Source organism: Pyrgilauda ruficollis, unplaced genomic scaffold (genome assembly GCF_017590135.1).
Source record: "Pyrgilauda ruficollis isolate IOZ18807 unplaced genomic scaffold, ASM1759013v1 scaffold127, whole genome shotgun sequence".
Classification (NCBI taxonomy): domain Eukaryota; kingdom Metazoa; phylum Chordata; class Aves; order Passeriformes; family Passeridae; genus Pyrgilauda; species Pyrgilauda ruficollis.
In genome coordinates, this window is record NW_024511099.1 from 374,465 (window position 1) to 391,274 (window position 16,810).

Consider the following 16,810-nt stretch of genomic DNA (forward strand, 5'->3'; position numbering starts at 1 on the left):
GGTTCCCCAGGATGAGGCATGAAAAGGGAAGTGAATATAGATGGGGAAATGGAATTTGTCAGAGCCCTTTCCATCAGCACCTTGGCCACCCGAGCGGAGGGTTAGCACCCACCAGAGCTCCTGGAAATGCCCTTCCTGGAGCACAGCACATGACACCCACCAGCCTGCTTGGCCTCGGAAGGGCAGGGAGCACTTGAGTAGCTTAACTTTTTATTGTGGGAGTTTTTGAGGGGTTATTGTGAAGTGTGGAGCCTTGGTGCACACCTCATTTCGAAGCTGAGCTCAGTGGAAACCCAGGGAGTGGCCAAATGCTGAGCCCATGAGAAAAATCTGGATTTTTCCAAGCTCACCGGAGCCCGAGTTCCTGAAAATCTGGCCCTGAGAGGTGGCTGCGGCAGGAGGGGCTGCGGCTCACAGGGACTGCCGTGGCCTCTGCCAGCTCTGCCAGGCACAAAGCCCACTGCCAAGTCCAGCCTCCCTGCACAGCCAGGGATCGGGCTGTGCCTCACGGGATTGCCCTCCAAAAATCCCCTGCTCTAGCAGCTGATTTCCCTCCAACCTCAGGCGCTGGCTTTTAATTAAAGGCATCATGGTGCCAACTTAATCATCTCCCAATCCCAAGACCTTGAAAGGTGTTGGGAAGTGCAGAGCAATCCTAAATTTGGGGAGAGGGGAAAAATAAATTCCCTTTTGTTTTTTCGGGTCTGCTGGGGCTCTGCCAGGGCTGGGCAGTTACTTGGGGGGCAAAATGTGGAGGCGTTTGTTCACCCTGGCAGCCACAGCTCTGCACCCTCCACCTCTCCCCGGTTCCCTTTTTGCTGCTACCGGGATTTTTGCTCGGTTGGGGCTTTTTTTTTTTTTTTTTTGGCCGTTTGCTGGCGAATGCAGAAATGTCAGACATAGGGCGAGTTCCCTTCGCTGACGCCCTTCCAGCCGTGTGGAGGCGGAGGGGAAGGAGGGGGCCATTTGACCCTCTCGTTTGGGAGGTGAGTGGCATCTCCCTGTGCCCAGGCACGCGTGTCTCTGGAAAGCCCATATCCCCGGGCATCACTTGTTTTCCATCCCTGAGCTACAAACCTGAGCTACAAAACAAGGAATTGCGTGAACGGCCACGCACACGAGGAGCGGCACCCGTGGTTGTCCTCGGCAGCTCCCGGGATGGGGATGCTCCGGGTGAGCACCGACATTCCTCAGCTGCCGGCTCCCGGTGTCTGCGCCGGGCTCGGGCAGGCGCCGCTGCTCCGTGGCTTCGCTGGAAGCCGCGGCGTTCTGGGCTCCGTGCCCCCTTTTAAAGCAAGCCCTGACCTAGATTCCCTCCCTGCCCGTGCACAGCCGCCGGGCTCTGCTCTCCCGCCGCTCCTCCCCGCGGCTGGAAGGGGCCCAGCGGAGCGGGCCGGCTCCTGCTCCTTCTGCCAGTGGCATCCGCCCCGGCGGAGCGGGGAGCAGGGAGCCAGCCTGCGCCGGCTGATACTGCCCCTATCGCCCTGGCCCGGCGCGATTCCCAGGTGCTCATGGAGCATCCCCGGAGCAGGAGGGGCGGCCGGTGGGGCTAAGTCTGCTCGGCAGAGATATCACGGCCCAGAGGCGGCGGGGATGGCCCACGGCCAGCCTTGGCTCCTCTTGTCCTCCCCCCATGGCAGTGCCCCCGTTCCCACCGGGCCTCAGGCATGGCCCACCCCTCGGGCTGACACCGGGGACAGCATAAGCTGGGGTGCAACAGGGAGGGAGCACAGCTGGATGGCCTCCTGCAGAGTGTGGGTGCAACAGGAGCCTGTCTGTCCATCCCTGTGTCCATCTGCCCATCCATTTGTCTGTCCGTCCATCCATCCGTCCATCCATCCATCCATCCATCCATCCATCCATCCATCCATCCGTCCATCCATCCCTTTATCCATCCTTCCTTCCTTCCTTCCTTCCTTCCTTCCTTCCTTCCTTCCTTCCTTCCTTCCTTTCTCCATCCATATCCACCCCATCACAATCAACCCGCACTCATGGTTATATCCCTGACCTTTCCTTGGGTCACCCACACACGCAGCCACACAGGCTAACATTTACCTGGGCACTGGTGGCAAAGCAAACATTTAAGAGCAAAAACCAGCATTTAAAAATGGCATGTGCACCAGCACCCTGCCCCTGGTTCACAAAGGCAGGAATCGGGAGCTGGACACATTGGAGGATCCCCTGCAATCACCCCAGGAACTGGCCAAGCTCCCAAAAACCTTTAATGCTTCAGGTGAGACAGATCCTCTTTCCTCATCCCACAGGTGGGAAGGGGGGTGGGGGGCGATGTTGGGGTTCCTCTTTCCCCGTCCACCGCTGGCCCCTGCGTGCTGCAGGGCATCGCCCGCCCGGTGCTGCCTTCCGCTTTCTCCAGACCCAAAATAGCCCCCGGGCGACGGTGGGGGATGCCGGGGCTGATGCTTCCTCTTTCTGAGACACCACCATGGCTGCTGGGGAAGGTACAGGGACTCTCAAGTGGGAATGAGCCGAGGAACGTGGGCGCAGCTCCTGGGGCTGACATCAGGCATGGATCCGGAGCATCCTCTGGATGCTCAGCTCCTTGCCTGGAGCACCCCCACATCCCCCACTTTGCCACCTCCCTGCCAGATTCAGGGATTGGTGGGAGCACCTGGACCATGCTCCTGCACCCCATGGAGCAGTCTGGGGTGGGCTGGGGTCCCACCATCCCCAGGGGTTCCCCATGCCCACCACTCCACCCCAAACAGAAAGCTGCACCCATGGGCTGCCTGAAGGGCTCCCATTCACGTCCTGCTCTTTCCCAGAAAATGTCAGTGACTCCCTGAGTGGTGCCTGGACTTTCCCACTGTCAGCTGGAGTCCCCCTGTTCCCACCACAAACGCCCTCAGGAGCCATGGGGACAATCTCAGCTGGAGCAAGTCAGACTCCTCCTCTGAGGCCACTTTTGAAGACCACACCCCTCTGCTGGAAATGGGTCCCTTAATTTCTGCTTTGTTATCCCAGCTCGTTTGGCTGCTCTCAGCTCTGAAACGGCTCCTGGGGCACCAAGTGCTCCGTGTCAGCCACCAGTGCTGCCCTGACTGGGGTTTCTCTCTGGGCCCCACCTCGTCATCTCTTCTTTCCACCCTCGTCACTGGGAATTCCCCCAGCAGCATTTGGAGTGAAGTTGCTCATCTCTGCAGTGGCAGCAGAGTCCAGGGAGCCACCAGCGCTGTGGGGCAGGAGGGGCTGTCCCGTTCCAGCCCCACAGCAGCACCCTGCTGCCCACAAACCCATCCCTGTGCCCAAGAACATCTCAGGGGCATGCTGGGGACAAGGAGGGATGTGGGGTGAAGCCTCTGGTCACGGGGCTTCCCATGTACCCCCAGAAGGATATCCACTCCCAGGAGCATGCACTGCTGTTGATGCCTTAGGATTTTGGCTTTTATATTTTTCATATATTTGTAATCCTTCAATTATTTTGTGTATAACTCTAAATTCCATAAAGTGTTAGCTACTGCTTTCCCATTTTGGTCAAAACAATTCCTCTTTAGTCCTGGGAATCAAGGACACCTCACTGTCTCAGGCCTGAGAAATGTAAACAAAAGTGAGTTGGGGGGGCAAACTTGGAGTAAATTACTTCATTACTTGAAGCTATAATTGAAAGATCAACCTCCAATGTGCAAAAGGACCAAACTTACAAAAGTGTGAAAACCCATGAACTGTCGTCCATTTTGGGTGTAGCCCCTGAGGGGCTTTGTCTGCCCAAAATGTACCTGAAGGCCCTTCAATAAATATAACCACTTTTTATTCTCTTAATTTTGTCTGGCCTCTGCTTTTAGGTAGCCCAAAAAGGCATCTCTATGGCCAAGACCACCTCAGAGGGATGCAGGGGACATGGAGGGACATGGGATGAAGGTCTCAGGGCTTCCCACTCACCCCCAGAATGATGAGCACACCCAGGGGTGTGCACTCCTGTGGGGACACACACAGACACGGGGGGACAAGGGACATGTGCAAGGACCCGCTGGGTGACGGAGCCACGTCCCGAAAACGGGACTTTGAACCCCGCAGCCGGGCTGGGGTACAAGGGAAACTTCCCGGGGACATGGCGTGCAAATGCCACGCTGCTGTCACTGCAGCTGTGACCGGCTCTGGGTGTCAGCTGCCATTCCTGGGAGCTGGGGCAAGGATCCGTCCCTCCAGCCCTCCCTCGCGCTCCGGAAACGGGCTGGGCAAAAACCCTCCTCCTCCCCGCTTCTGCCTGATTTCCCCTGCCCTGCCCAGGGTTGCTCTGGGACCTGTTTCCCACCCCTCTAACCCTGCCCTGGGATCCATCCAGCACCATCTGCCGCTTGGAAGAGCCCTGTTCCCTAAGCTGCTCTAATCCCTGAATCCTATCTGCGCCCCGCAGTCGGTGTGAGCTGCCGGCAGCGAGCATCTCCCCGGCTTCCGCAGCCCACGCTCCCGCAGCCCACGGCCACGCTCCCTGCGGCTCTCCCGGCTTTTCCCTGCCCATCACGGGCTGGTCGAGCTCTGAGCAGTCCCTGTGCTGCGGGAAAATAGGAAATGCTGGGAGAGGCAAGAGAAGAAAAGTAATAAGTGATGCTCCACGCTGCTGCCTCCTGCCTTCCCTTGCCCTGGGAGCGGGGCGAGCTCTGAGCCAGGAGCGCAGGAGGCGAGAGAGGGGAGAGATCCCCCGGGATCGGGAGCTGGCAGGAGAAGAAAAGGAGCGAGGGGCCGCGGAGAGGTGGGAGGAGGGTGGGGGGCGGTGAGCCCGAGGGTGAAAGAGCTGAACGCTGGAGCGGACAGACCCGGCGGCTCAGGAAGCCGGGGCCGGAGGAGCGGGGGGCTGGGGAATTCTCCCTCGCTCCCACCGCCGAGGAAGCGCAGGGAAGAGCTTCCCGAAGGATGCGGAGCATGGAGGGAGAGGAAGCGCCGGAGACAGCTGCACAACATCTGGCAGCGGCGCGGCCCCCGGGACCCCGAGGCAGCCGAGCAGGGGGGGCCGGGCCAGCGCGACGCTTCCTGCCACCCCTCCGCTGCCAGATGTGCACCCCGCTCCCCCCGGCCCTGCACCCCCATCCTTCCTCCCCGCCGGGACGTGCCCAACACCTGCTTCCAGTTCAGTCCCAGTTCGCCGGCGCTCCCAGGACCCCGCGGTCCCCGCTACGCCCAGGGGACACGCGGCCCCGTCACCTTTGGCATCCCCATCCTCTGATGGCTTTCCTGGCTCCCGCGGGGCGGGCTGGGGGAGCGAGCAGTGCTTGGCAGCAAATGGGGCGCGTTCCCCTCCGTGGCACTGAGGTGCCCTTGCCCAGATCAAGCCCGGGCGTTCAGCAGCCCCGGGCCCGGCAGAGCAGGGCAGGGGGTGCAGGACCACCCTATTCCAGCCGGCACTTCCCACCCCATCCCTGCTGCCCCGAATCCCTCTGGGCGCAGGCTGTCCGGGGCAGGGAGCTGCCCATTACGCAGCCCCGGCAAATAGCTGGGTAAGGTTGAACAGCAAGACAGGATTAGCCGCGGGCAGGGAAAATAGCCTCTCCTTTCAAAAATAGCTTCCTGGGATTAAAAATAGCCAGAGGTCCCGGAGCCGTGGCTGCGGGGGGACACAGGCACCAGCTGGGCCGGGCCACCCGCTCCCGCGCCGGGGGACAATTAGGGGCATTATGGAGAGCTTAGGGCTGCTCGGAGCCATCTGGTCACAGGCAGAGCCCCTCGGCACCGATCCTGCAGCTGGGTCAGGCCCCTCCAGGTGATCCCGTGAGCCCTATGGTGGGGATTGTCCCCAAACCCTGGTTATTCCCCTTTCCAGGCAAGCCATGTGGTGCAGCTGACATGCTGGAGGGAAGGGAACCTGGACAGGCTGGAGAAGTGAGCTTGTGCTGCCCAGAGACGTCTATAGAGATACTCCAAAAGCTGGAGCACCTTGATCTGGAGACAGGTTGAGAGAGCTGTGGGCATTCAGCTTGAAAAAGAGGAGGCTCTGGGGAGACTTTAGAGCCACTTGCAGTACCTAAAGGGGTTCCAAGAGAGCTGGGGACTTTGGACAGATGCCTGGAGTCACAGGACAAGAGGCAATGGCTTCAACCTGACAGAGGGCAGGGATAGATGGGATATTGGGAAGAAATTTTTCCCTGTGAGGGTGGTGAGGCATTGGCCTTGGCTGACCAGTGATGTTGTGGCTGCCCATTCCTGTGAGTGTCCAAGACCAGGTTGGATGGGGCTTGGAGCAACCTGGGATAGTGGAAGGTGTCCCTGCCTGTGGCAAAGGGTTGGTACAAGATGAGCTTCCATGTCCCTTTGAATCCAGCCTGTTCTGTGAAGTCCCCGGGGATGTTTTAGGCTGTCCCAGGGCACAGAGCAGGGGTTTCCTTGTGGCTTGAATGGGGCTGGGGCAGGTGAAGTCCAGCTTAGAGTTCTGTGGGTGTCCCACGACATGGGGACTGCCCCACACCCCTGGCACTGGAAACCCCCATCCTGGGGAGATGCTGGGACATGGCCAGACACCCCAAATCCCAGCCAGCTCCAGGAGTTTTTCCTCTGTGTCACAGGAAAGTATCAAAGGTGGCCAGCCGTTCCTGGGCTGGGAATGTGGAGCTCAGATTTTCCCCGAAAATTCCAGCACAGGCTGAGCCCTGGGTGCCACATCACTGGCAGGGAGGTGGCTGCAGTATCACCACCACGTTGGGGACCAGAGGCAAAGGTGGTCTCAGTGATTCCTTGAGGGACAAGGACCAAAAGCCACCCGCGAGCACTCTGTCCCCGCTCAGCCAGTCCTGGGAGGTTTGACATTTTCACCTCCACCTCCTGTTTTCTGCTCTCCTCCCACCCAGCGCTTGGAAACGGCTCCTTTTTCTCTCCCTGCTTTTCTTCCCGCATTTCCGCTGGCTGTGGGCTTTACACAACATCTCCCGCTTGGAGAAGGAGAGCAGAGACCTCCTCCCACCCCGATGGGAGCGCTGGGTGTTCTGGGGCTGGTGGGAGTCTCTCAGGTGGAGAGATTTTAGCGGGAGCCTTGTAAGGAATAAATCCTCAGTCCCTGGAGTCCCGGGAAAGGGCGAGTCCTTGGATCGTGTCGCCGCAGCCAGAAAGATGCGTGCGGAGTGACAGTGGGGACAGCTGGCAGGGAATGGCAGTGTCCCAGTCTGGAGCGGGGACAGCCACCCTCGGGGAGCAATGGGGTGGGGTGGCCTGTCCGTGCCCCCCCCGTTATCATCAGCTCCATCCGTTGCGCAGCCCCCCTCTGCCCCCGCCAGCATTATCCAGCTGATCCCACTCGCAGCCTCCCTAAGGCACTTACAGGGGTTAAAAACAGCAACTGGCCCAGCCCTGACCCCAGGGGACCCTCCGAGTCCCCAGCTCCCTTGGTGCTGGCACTGACCCAGCGCGGGGTCAGTGTGCACGCACCGTGTGTGCGTGCGGCCCTCCCCATTCCAGGACACCTCCTGGTCACCCCATGCCAGCTGGGGTGCTGGGAGCATACGTGGGGTGACCCCCCCATCACTCTGTCCTTGCCTGTCACGATGGGTGATATTAATGGGTGCTGGGGGTACTGTGGCTGTTTGCCTGCTGCAAAGGGGGGCAAGGGGGTGCCACAGCACCCAGTTGATGCCCTCTTCCCGGAGCCCTTCTCCCTGCTTTCCCCAAAATCCCTCCCGAAGGCAGGGAGATGAAAGCGGGGTCACGCTGCCCTGCCTGCCCACATCCTTCCCGCACATTCCTCTCCCTCCTTCATCTCTCCGGGGGTGCCCGTCCGTGCTCGGCTCCGCAGCAGCCCAGGCTGGAGGAGACCTTGGCGTTTTCCCCTCTGTTAAAAATAGCCTGAGATTTATTTTCTGGCAGCATGGAAAGCCCCCGGGGCGGCCGAGAGGAAGCAGCCGGGCTGGGGCAGGCAGGGGCGGCGGGGGGAGAGCGCGGAGGGCAGGAAATAACCCCCGGCAGCCGCTGCCCTGGACGGGGAGAAGGCTCAGATGCGAACAGTGTGTGGTTCATGTGGAAACTCCCAGGACAGCAGCCACAGCTCTGGCCCTGAGCATCCTGCGCTCCGGCCAGCTGCCTCCGCCTGCTCCCCACGGCCAAGGTCGGACAGGGCTGGGAACAACCTGGCCAGTGGAAGGTGTCCCTGCCCATGGCAGGGGGTTGGAACGAGATGAGCTTTATGGTCCCTTCCAACCCAAGCCATTCCATGATTATACAGCAGGGCTACAGCCCTTTTGGGCTGTCCCCAGCACCCCAGTTCCCCTGCCCAAATCCCTGGGTTTGTCCTAACCCCAGCTCCATGTCCCAACACCTTTCCTGACACCATCCTTCCCACCTGTGACATACAGAGAGGAGGTGGGATGCTGTGGAAGTCCCCAGGATGCTGTGGGAGCCCTAGGATCCTGGCAGCCAGCAAGCAGGGAGGGCAGGGAAGTGCCACGCTGAGGGAGCACTCCTCTTGCCACCACTCCCTGCCCGGTTCCCCTTGGATCCATCCCAAACCACTCCTGGAGTGCTGGGCGCTTGGTTTGGTGTCTGTCCCCCTCCATGACCCTTCATGGCCGTGCCTGGAGTGGAGGTGGCAGCTGTCTGCACACAAACCACACAGAGCTCTGTGCTGCTCTCCTCCTCCCGACGTTTCACTCCAGGGGTTCCCACCCACCCTCCGAGGATGCTCAGAATGCCTCTGTCGGCGTCTGCCTCCCATTGTCCCCCTGCCTAAAGCAGGATGTGGGGACGGGGTTGCCCCCACTCCTGGCTGGCACTTCCCACGTTGCTGAAGCATTCTGTCCATCCCTCCCCAGCACACCCACTCTCCGGGAGCTCAGAACCCCCTGCTGTGCCGTGACCTCCCTCTGCTTCCCAGAGGGACCAGCTCCCGTTTCCTGGGGACCTTTTGGTTCTCGTCCCCTTTCCCCAGCCCAGTCCTTATCAGCCTCACTATCATTTCCTCCCTGTCCACCCACCTGCTTATTTTAGCTGCTTCTTCCTTCCTCTCAGCTGCTTTTGGAGCAGAGTCCGTCCCCGCTCCCCTCTGGCAGCCCCCAGCCCGGCCACACCACCCCCAGCCCGCCGCACCCGCAGCGTCCCCTGCACAGCCCGAGCGGGGCCCGGCGGGCGATGCCCGGTGCCGGCAGCGCGGGGTGCCAGGACGTGCTGCCCACGGGCACAGTTCCCTGCCCGCCGGCCGAGGATGGAGGCTCTAATTGAGGCAGGATCCTGCCGTCTCTCCTCGGCTAATTGCAGCCTGCGCTGCCCTGCCAGGCTCCCTGGCTCGCCGGCCGGTCCCTCCCCGCGCTGCCTGCGCTGCCTGGCCTCTGCCTGAACCCTGCCTGCGGGCTCTGCCCGCGCCCGGCCTGCCTCCCCCGGCCGGCAGCGCCTTCTGGAACGCTCCACCCTGCAAACCGGTTTGCAAGGAAGCATCTTCCAGCAGGGAAAAACCGATGGGTCACATCGCCGCTGCCCCGCCTGCGCCCTGCCTGCATTCCCGCATCGCTCCCTCATGCCCGCACCCTGCCCGCATTCCTGCACCCTTCCTGCACCGCCACATCCACCACAGCTTCCCAGGAAGCACCAAGCGCTTCTCTCACAGACGACCCTCAATGATTAAATCCCATTCCCAGCGCAATGCTGTGATGTTCCATCAGAAAGCTTTAAGGGGAGGGTTGGCAGAGCCATCAGCCAGCGCTGACCCCGCCAGGGACATCCCAGGCCCGGCCAGCCCTTTTCCCTCGATCATTACCACCCCCCGGGCCGAGCTCCCAGCAGCACTGTCCCCATTCCCGTCGTGTTCCGGAGTGCGGGGGCTGCCAGGGAAGGCTCCCAGCGTGGCGCTGCCAGCGGAGCCGGGAGATGTCGGCAACTCGTTATTTATTTAAAGCTCCATCTTTGCGGGGAGTGCCTGTCCTGCAGGAGGGATCCGGCTGCCAGGGACGGATTCGGCTGCCAGGGAGGGATCCGGCTGCCGGGGAGGGATCCAGCTGCCAGGAGGAACGCTGGCCAACAGCCACACTTACAGGGGCTTTTCTCCCTGCCCAGGGCCAGGCGATGCCCCCCTGCCACGGGGGAGGACACAGCCCCCTTTGCAGCCACCTCTCCCCCTGCCTGGCACCAGCCATCGAGCGGGATTGGGGGACAGGCTTCCCAACACTCCTGCTGTCACCCTGAGCCGGCGAGTGGGGTTTGGCCTCGCCACCGCAGTGGCTCAGTCCCTCAGTGGTGACAGGGATGTGTGGCTCGGGCGCCGTTTCCAAGGTAACCCTGGATGAGCTCGGCCTCCGCATCTCTCCATGTCCCCGCATCCTTCTGTGCCCCTGCATCCCGCAATCCCCCGCACCGAGGAGTCTCCCACTCAGTGCGGTGGGGGCTTGGTGCCTCCAGGGACGGGGGATGGGGAGGGAACCGACCGCAGGGAGGAGGGATAGGGAAGTGGAGAGGTACAGGACATCCCTCCCCTCCCCGTTCCCAGCACAGCCATCCCCTGGGCATGGGTGTGTATGACCTGTTCCAAAGCCAGGACCTCAAGGACCTCGGGGACCAGGTCAGGGTGTTCCCGTCCTCCCTCCTGCAGCACCTCCCAGGGAGAAAACCAGAAATAGAATCTGTGGTTCCCCACCCTGCCCTGGGCAAGAGGCCATGGCCACGGGTGGGAGCGCGCCCCGAGTCCCACGGGATACCCTGGATGAAGTCTCTCCCCAGACATCTCCTGTCCTGGTGGGATGGGATGGGCTGAGCGGGCAGTGCAGTGGGTGCAGGGGTCCCTGGGGGTCCCAACCCAAGGAGGTGGGGGTGGGGTGAAAGACACGTGGGTACTGTCCCAGTTGGGACATGCTGGCCAGGCTGGGAGCCTGCCTGGGCTGCAAGTGCCTCAAAAGAAGCCACTTTGGATGTATTCCAGGGAGTCACCCTGTTCCTCCAAGCCCTGCTGTGCCCCAGGCTGGTACAGCAGCTCTGAGCCTTTCGGCACAGACAGGCACTGCAGCTCCCCACTGACCTCCCCACCTTCCCCTGCCCACCCCACCCCTGCAGTCCAGCCAGAATGAACATCCCCAATTTTCCATTAATCCTGGCTTGTGTTAAACAAGTCTTTCAGGGTAGGCAGCCGGGGCTGAAGAAGACTGGGATGCTCCACTGGGAATGGCACAAAGGGGCTCAGCAGGGGTGGGATGCTCCCAAAGGGAAGCAGAGCTGCAGGGATGATGCTGGACTCATTTCCCCTTGCACTGGGGGGCCCAGGGGGGCTGTGGGGAGCACAGGAGACCGGCTCCCTGACCCTGGCCCACCGGCTGCCGTGAGGAGGGGAAGCAGCTCCTCTGCCAGGATGCTGCCAGCCTGCCCTGGGCACAGTTTCCATTGCAGTCCTCCCTTCTCCATCTGCTCCTGCCGGCTCCTCAGGGCCCTCCTGCACGGGGCCACCGACAGCAGCGATTTCTTATTACAAATCTGTTCCGGTCCATCGCTCCCCAGATCTGCATCCCTGGGACCTGTGTGATGAGGAATTCGATTCTTCGCCGTTAATGAGTTTATGCCAGCAAAGGGCTTTGAAGACGTAGTGCTCTGTACAGGAGCTGAGCATCATTTTTATTATTGATTTCACTGCCAGCCCCTGAGATGCTGCTGAAGGACACAGACCTCTGGGTGAAGCCTCTTGAATCCTTGGGGAGGTAGTGAGGAAGAATATGCAGAGAAGGAGAAATCCCTCCCCTGTGGACAAACATCTCCACAATGCTTCCAGGTTTGTGCCCTTCCAAGAGCAAACCCCCCACACACAGCAGGACAGCAAACCTCTCCTTGGGATGGAGAAGGGGTTGTATGGCAAACCCCCACATCGGTGCCAGGGCAAGTGATCTGAGTCAGCCACTAACAAAATGTCATCCTGCCACCCTGCTCCAGCCTCAGCCGAGCCCCGGGGTCCTGGCACCACAAGGAACCCTGAGTCCTGAAGGACCTGGAGCAGCAGAGGTCAGGGTCAGGGTGGGGCTGTGGCTTTGGAGGCAGCAGGAAGAGCGTCCAGAGCCTTTTATCAGCCTTGGATGATGGCAGCCACACAAAGGTCCTTGACAAGCTCTACACGGCCCTGTCCCCACATGCCCTCCCCAGGGACCGGCTGTGCTGGCAGCTGCCCTTCTTTCAGAGCAAACATGGGCTGGGTGTGCAGCCTCCCCCGAGCGCTGATCCCACTGGAGCAGGATGCGGCATAGGATTCCCTGCCTGCACCCACCACTGCTGCCCTGGGCTGAGCCTGGAGCTGCTGAGATGCTCCACGGACCCCTTGGGCTTTAAACACTGGGGAGGATTTCCTGCCAGCAAAGGGCACTGCTGCCCCTTGGCCTGCACTGTTCCTGGCCATGGGATTTTCGGGAAACGCCTCCCAAGTTCCCCACTCCTGGGGCCACCCATGGTCATTTCCCGTGGTGGGAACCAGAGTGGGTGTGGGGCTCACGTCTCCCTCCCAGCACCCAAATGGGGAAATGCCACGCTGGGAGAAATCACCGGGAACCGCAAAGCTGAGGGCTAATTATCAGCAAGGGAAGGAAGTGGGGAGGGAGATGCTGTGCTGGGGCCGAGGGTGGGGAGAGGAACCGGGCTGCTCCCGGCTCCGCCACTGACTCACCGGCAGCCCTGGGAAAGCCACCTCGCTCCATGGTTACCAAACACAGACATTGATAACGCCCTTTGACCATCACACCCGAGCAATCTGGTCCCGGGATCAGCATCCCTCCCTCCTGGGTACCACTTCAGGGATGCTCTGGTGGCCTCGGGGCTGCCAAATGGGACTGGCAGAGATGTCATTGTGGTGGTGAGCGTGGTGAGGTGACAACTGTGATCTGACATCAGGAAACGTCAAAAAAACTCAGGTTAAGAAAAAATACAGAAACCAGGCAGAGCCCCACTTTTGCTTCCTGTTTTGGGGTCTCCATTTCTGCCACCAGGCACTGCCCTGGGGTTCCAGTCAGCAAGAGGCTGTGTAAACTCAGTGCTGGGGACACAGCTCTGGGCATGCACTCTTCTCAGAAGGGGGGAGCCCAGAGCTCACTTTGTGTTTGGGGGATTTTCGGTGGAGTTCCCGTGGGTGCTTTCTCACGGGTTGCTCCTGCTGCGGGCAGAGCCAGCACTGCAGGCAGCACAGGCATCCTGCCCATAGCAGGAGCACCTTTGGATACATCAAGGCTGAGTTTTGGGGTCTGAAAAGGGAGCCCAACCTCCCCCCATGCAGCAAACACCGCCCTGGGCACGCAGAGGGGGCCGGGCACTGACCTATTTATCAAGGTCACGGCTGTGGGCAGCGCAAAGCAGAGGCGATGTGACTATTTCGGTGAGCTGAGGGAACTTCACTGGCCTGATTCCCATAAATAAAACATGCAGGGAACAGCCCCTGCTCTGTCCTATTAATTCTGGACCCCAGGGGCCTGGCTCTGTGTGCATTCAGCAGCTCAGCATTGCCTGCTCCGCTCCCCTCTCCGGAGCCTGGCTGCGCTCAGGAAGGCTTGAAACCCCCGGTTTCCACAAAATGCCGAGTGTGACGGCTCTGAGGGCACTTCATGGAAAATCCATTTGTTTTCTCAGGCACAGAGGCAGCTGGGAAGGATGCTGGTGTGTGGGTGGGTCGGGGGAGCGGAGGACAGCTCCAGCTTGCTGCAGCCCCCAGGCCAGCTCCCCGGTTTTAAGGAGCTGGAGCTGTTTTCACCCACTCTGCTCCCCCGTCTCCCAGCACACCCCCAGCACACCTTTGCCTCCCAGCTCTCCAGCAGCAGCCATGGCTCTCCCATGGCTGGTTCCTCCAGCCCCTCACAGAAGGCATTAACAGAACAAGGGAGTTTAATTATCTGGGTTTTCTTCCAGGAGGGCATGAACCTGTCTCTCCCTTGAATTTATCAATTGCTGCCAGATTTTATCTCTTGCTTTCAATTTGCTTGTGATGGTGTTTTCTGCACCAGGGGCACCATGTCAGCAGCTCCCTCCTCTCTCACCACAGACACAGTAAATGATCTCGCTCTTTCCTCTGTGGCACTGAGTCCTGGATGCTTTCTCTGACACCCATGGCTGCTCACACTGGATTTACGCCCATTACTGACCATGGCACTGCCCACCCAGCAGAGCCACGGAGCAAACCTGGAGCGACGCCAGCGCTGGGAGCACTGAGAGATCCTGGGGCTCTGCTGAGATCCACGGCCCCACCAGTCATACCCAGAGATGAAGGGCCCCCATTTTCAAGTGACTCAGACTCACCCTTCCTTCCTCAGGAAAACCTGTGATCAGATAAAGCCATCAAACTATCTGGTGAGAATAAACACGCTGCATCTGCACGGATGCAGGCTGTACCCCCGCTAACCCCGCAGAGCCCCGGCAGCCTCCGCTGCCATAACCCCGTCCTTTGGAGGGACACCTCAGCCCCAGGCAGCACAGCAGGGATTGCACACACGTGTGCAAGGCTGGGACCTGCTCTCGCTGTGACCTGCACTCACTGCATGTTGGGGGGGTCAATTCCCAACTGGCACCGGGCACAGCATCACCCCATCCTCCCTCATCCCACTGAGCTCTATCCGTGCTGCACCAGCAAGAAACACATGGAGAAAGCAAAGGGTGAGAAGAGGAGGAGCAGAGGATGGAGGAGCTAGAGAGAGGGAGGGGGGGAAAACATTTCAAAAAACCCGCAATTGCCAGCAGATGGGCACTGCCCCCGCCAAGGTGCTGCACTGGCAGGCGGAGGGGCTGGCGAGGAAAAGAGCAAAGGAAGGTGTGAAGATCTCCCTGCAGATTAAACCAAACCCACACTGCTCTGGTGCTCACTGAGCCAAGCCTGGAGGAAAATGGCAGGGTTGGGGTTTGGGGTTCCACTCTGACACAGACAGGACCACTCAGGGTCCTCCAACTCCCCACAGCCCTCAGCCCAATCTGTGAGGTGTCAGGGGTATTCAGGATCACACTGTTCCCACACTGCTTGGGTGTTTGTGTGACACTGATGGGGCCAACAACCCATCTCTGGGGGCCATTCTGCTCCCCTCACCCCTTGGAGGTTGGAAATGAAGGAGTGTGGTACTAGGATGTGGCTAAAGGTGCTAGGGGAGTTTACACAGGCAGCTCCAGCACTGCCTTCTCTGGGAAAAGCAAGGATGGAATGGGATGTGAGCAAGGCAGAGGGGAAGCACAACGGGGCTGCTCAAACCGATGCTGGGTCCAGCAGGATGTGGAGCTCAGGGCTGGTGTGACAATGAGGGAGCAGATAATGTATTACAGGGAACAAACTCCTGGAGGGATAATAAAAATGAGTGGGTTGGGTTTAGAAAAGAGCTGAGAAGAGAGCACAGGCATTTTTGGAGGGGGTTGGAACTACTACATCCAGGGGGAAAGAAAATAAAGAAAGCATCTGTCTTCTTTTTCCTTGCCTACATCCGTGTGCTACTTCCCAGAGATCAGGGACTCTCCTGGGCCGTGGGGCCAGCGGTGGCTCTGCCTCTGCTTGGGGGCATCCCTGAGCCTTCGTGCGGGTGCTGGCTCCAGCTGGGACGGGCTCCAGGGCTCACCAGACTCTGGATGACAAGGGGCCCTGCCTGCCCCGGAGCCCCAGACCCTCCGGGCCGATACCCCCGGCCACGGCCCCGGGCGATGCTGAGCTCTGCCCTGCCTGACCGGAGCAGAGGAAACATCTTCCCGACGGCAGCTGGCTCCGGGAGGGATTTTCCGCTGCCTGTTGGCCACGTGCTGCTGGAGCCAGCTCAGGTGCTGGATCTCCCTGGCTGTAATTTCATCCCTGGGCTCCTGTAACAGCTCTGGCTGGGCGGCACGAGGGAAGTGACCGGGGCGCAGGTCCGAGCCCCAGCCCGGAGCTGCATCCGCCCGGCGTTTCCAGCCCAGCCTTATCTGGCGGCTCCCCCTGTGACTCCCCATTTTCCTCCTCTCCCCTCCTTTCCCCCACTCCACCCCGTGCTCCCGGCAGAGTTTCCTGCAGCAGGGCCAGGGCTGGGGGCTGCGGGGTGCTTGGCCGGACCCCTCCCTGCTGACCCCGGCTCTGCCCAGATAGGAAATCCTGCGGGAACTGAAGCCTGGGAACAGCGGCCGAGCTCTCCCCAGGGCTTGGCAGAGCTGGGATTTCGCCTACGGGTCACAACAGCCAGACAGGCTTCTCTGGGAAAAGCTGGGATGAGGCAGGAGAAACCCAGGGAAGGGCATGGAGAAAATCATGAAGTGCCCGTGGTGGTGGACACCCATCATGGAAATGTGCTATTTGCAACAAGAGAGTTTAGGCACTTAAATGAGCCACTTTCCCATTGGGAACGGTGGGAGGAGAGGGCATCACAGCAGGAAGATGCTGACCAGTGTGATGCACAGCCATTGGCACGACTCAGGTGTGCAGGAACCAGCTGGGTGTTCACAGAAGGGTGCAAAATGCCATTAACAGCCTTTGAACAGCTCCAAATATAAACTAATTATTGACAGCCTCATTACTCCTCCTGACAAGCAATTTAATATAAATTCAAATATCTTGCAAAACCCTTCTTATTTACTTAAGAGCATTTTGTGAATGTTTTGCCAGAGTCCTCTTGATTTTTCTTGTTATTATTTTAGAATGGGAAGCAACCAGAGATGTGCTGCTCCGCACACCCTGCAGCTCAGCTCCAGCACAGCCCTGCAGGGAACCCTGAAACTGGAGCTGTCTGAGCAAATTCAGGACGCTGGAGGTAAAACCAAAAGGAAGCATCAGGGCAGGAGCAAAAGGAAAACAAGCTCTCCACACCCTCTGAGCTGAGGAGGTTGGGAATGGAGGTGGGTAAATTCTCCCAGAGTAGAGTGTCATCCCAAGCTCCGCATTAACTAGAGCAAAACTTGACTCAGTGTTTAACCCAGCTAAGCCCTGGCTGTGGCCTGAGTC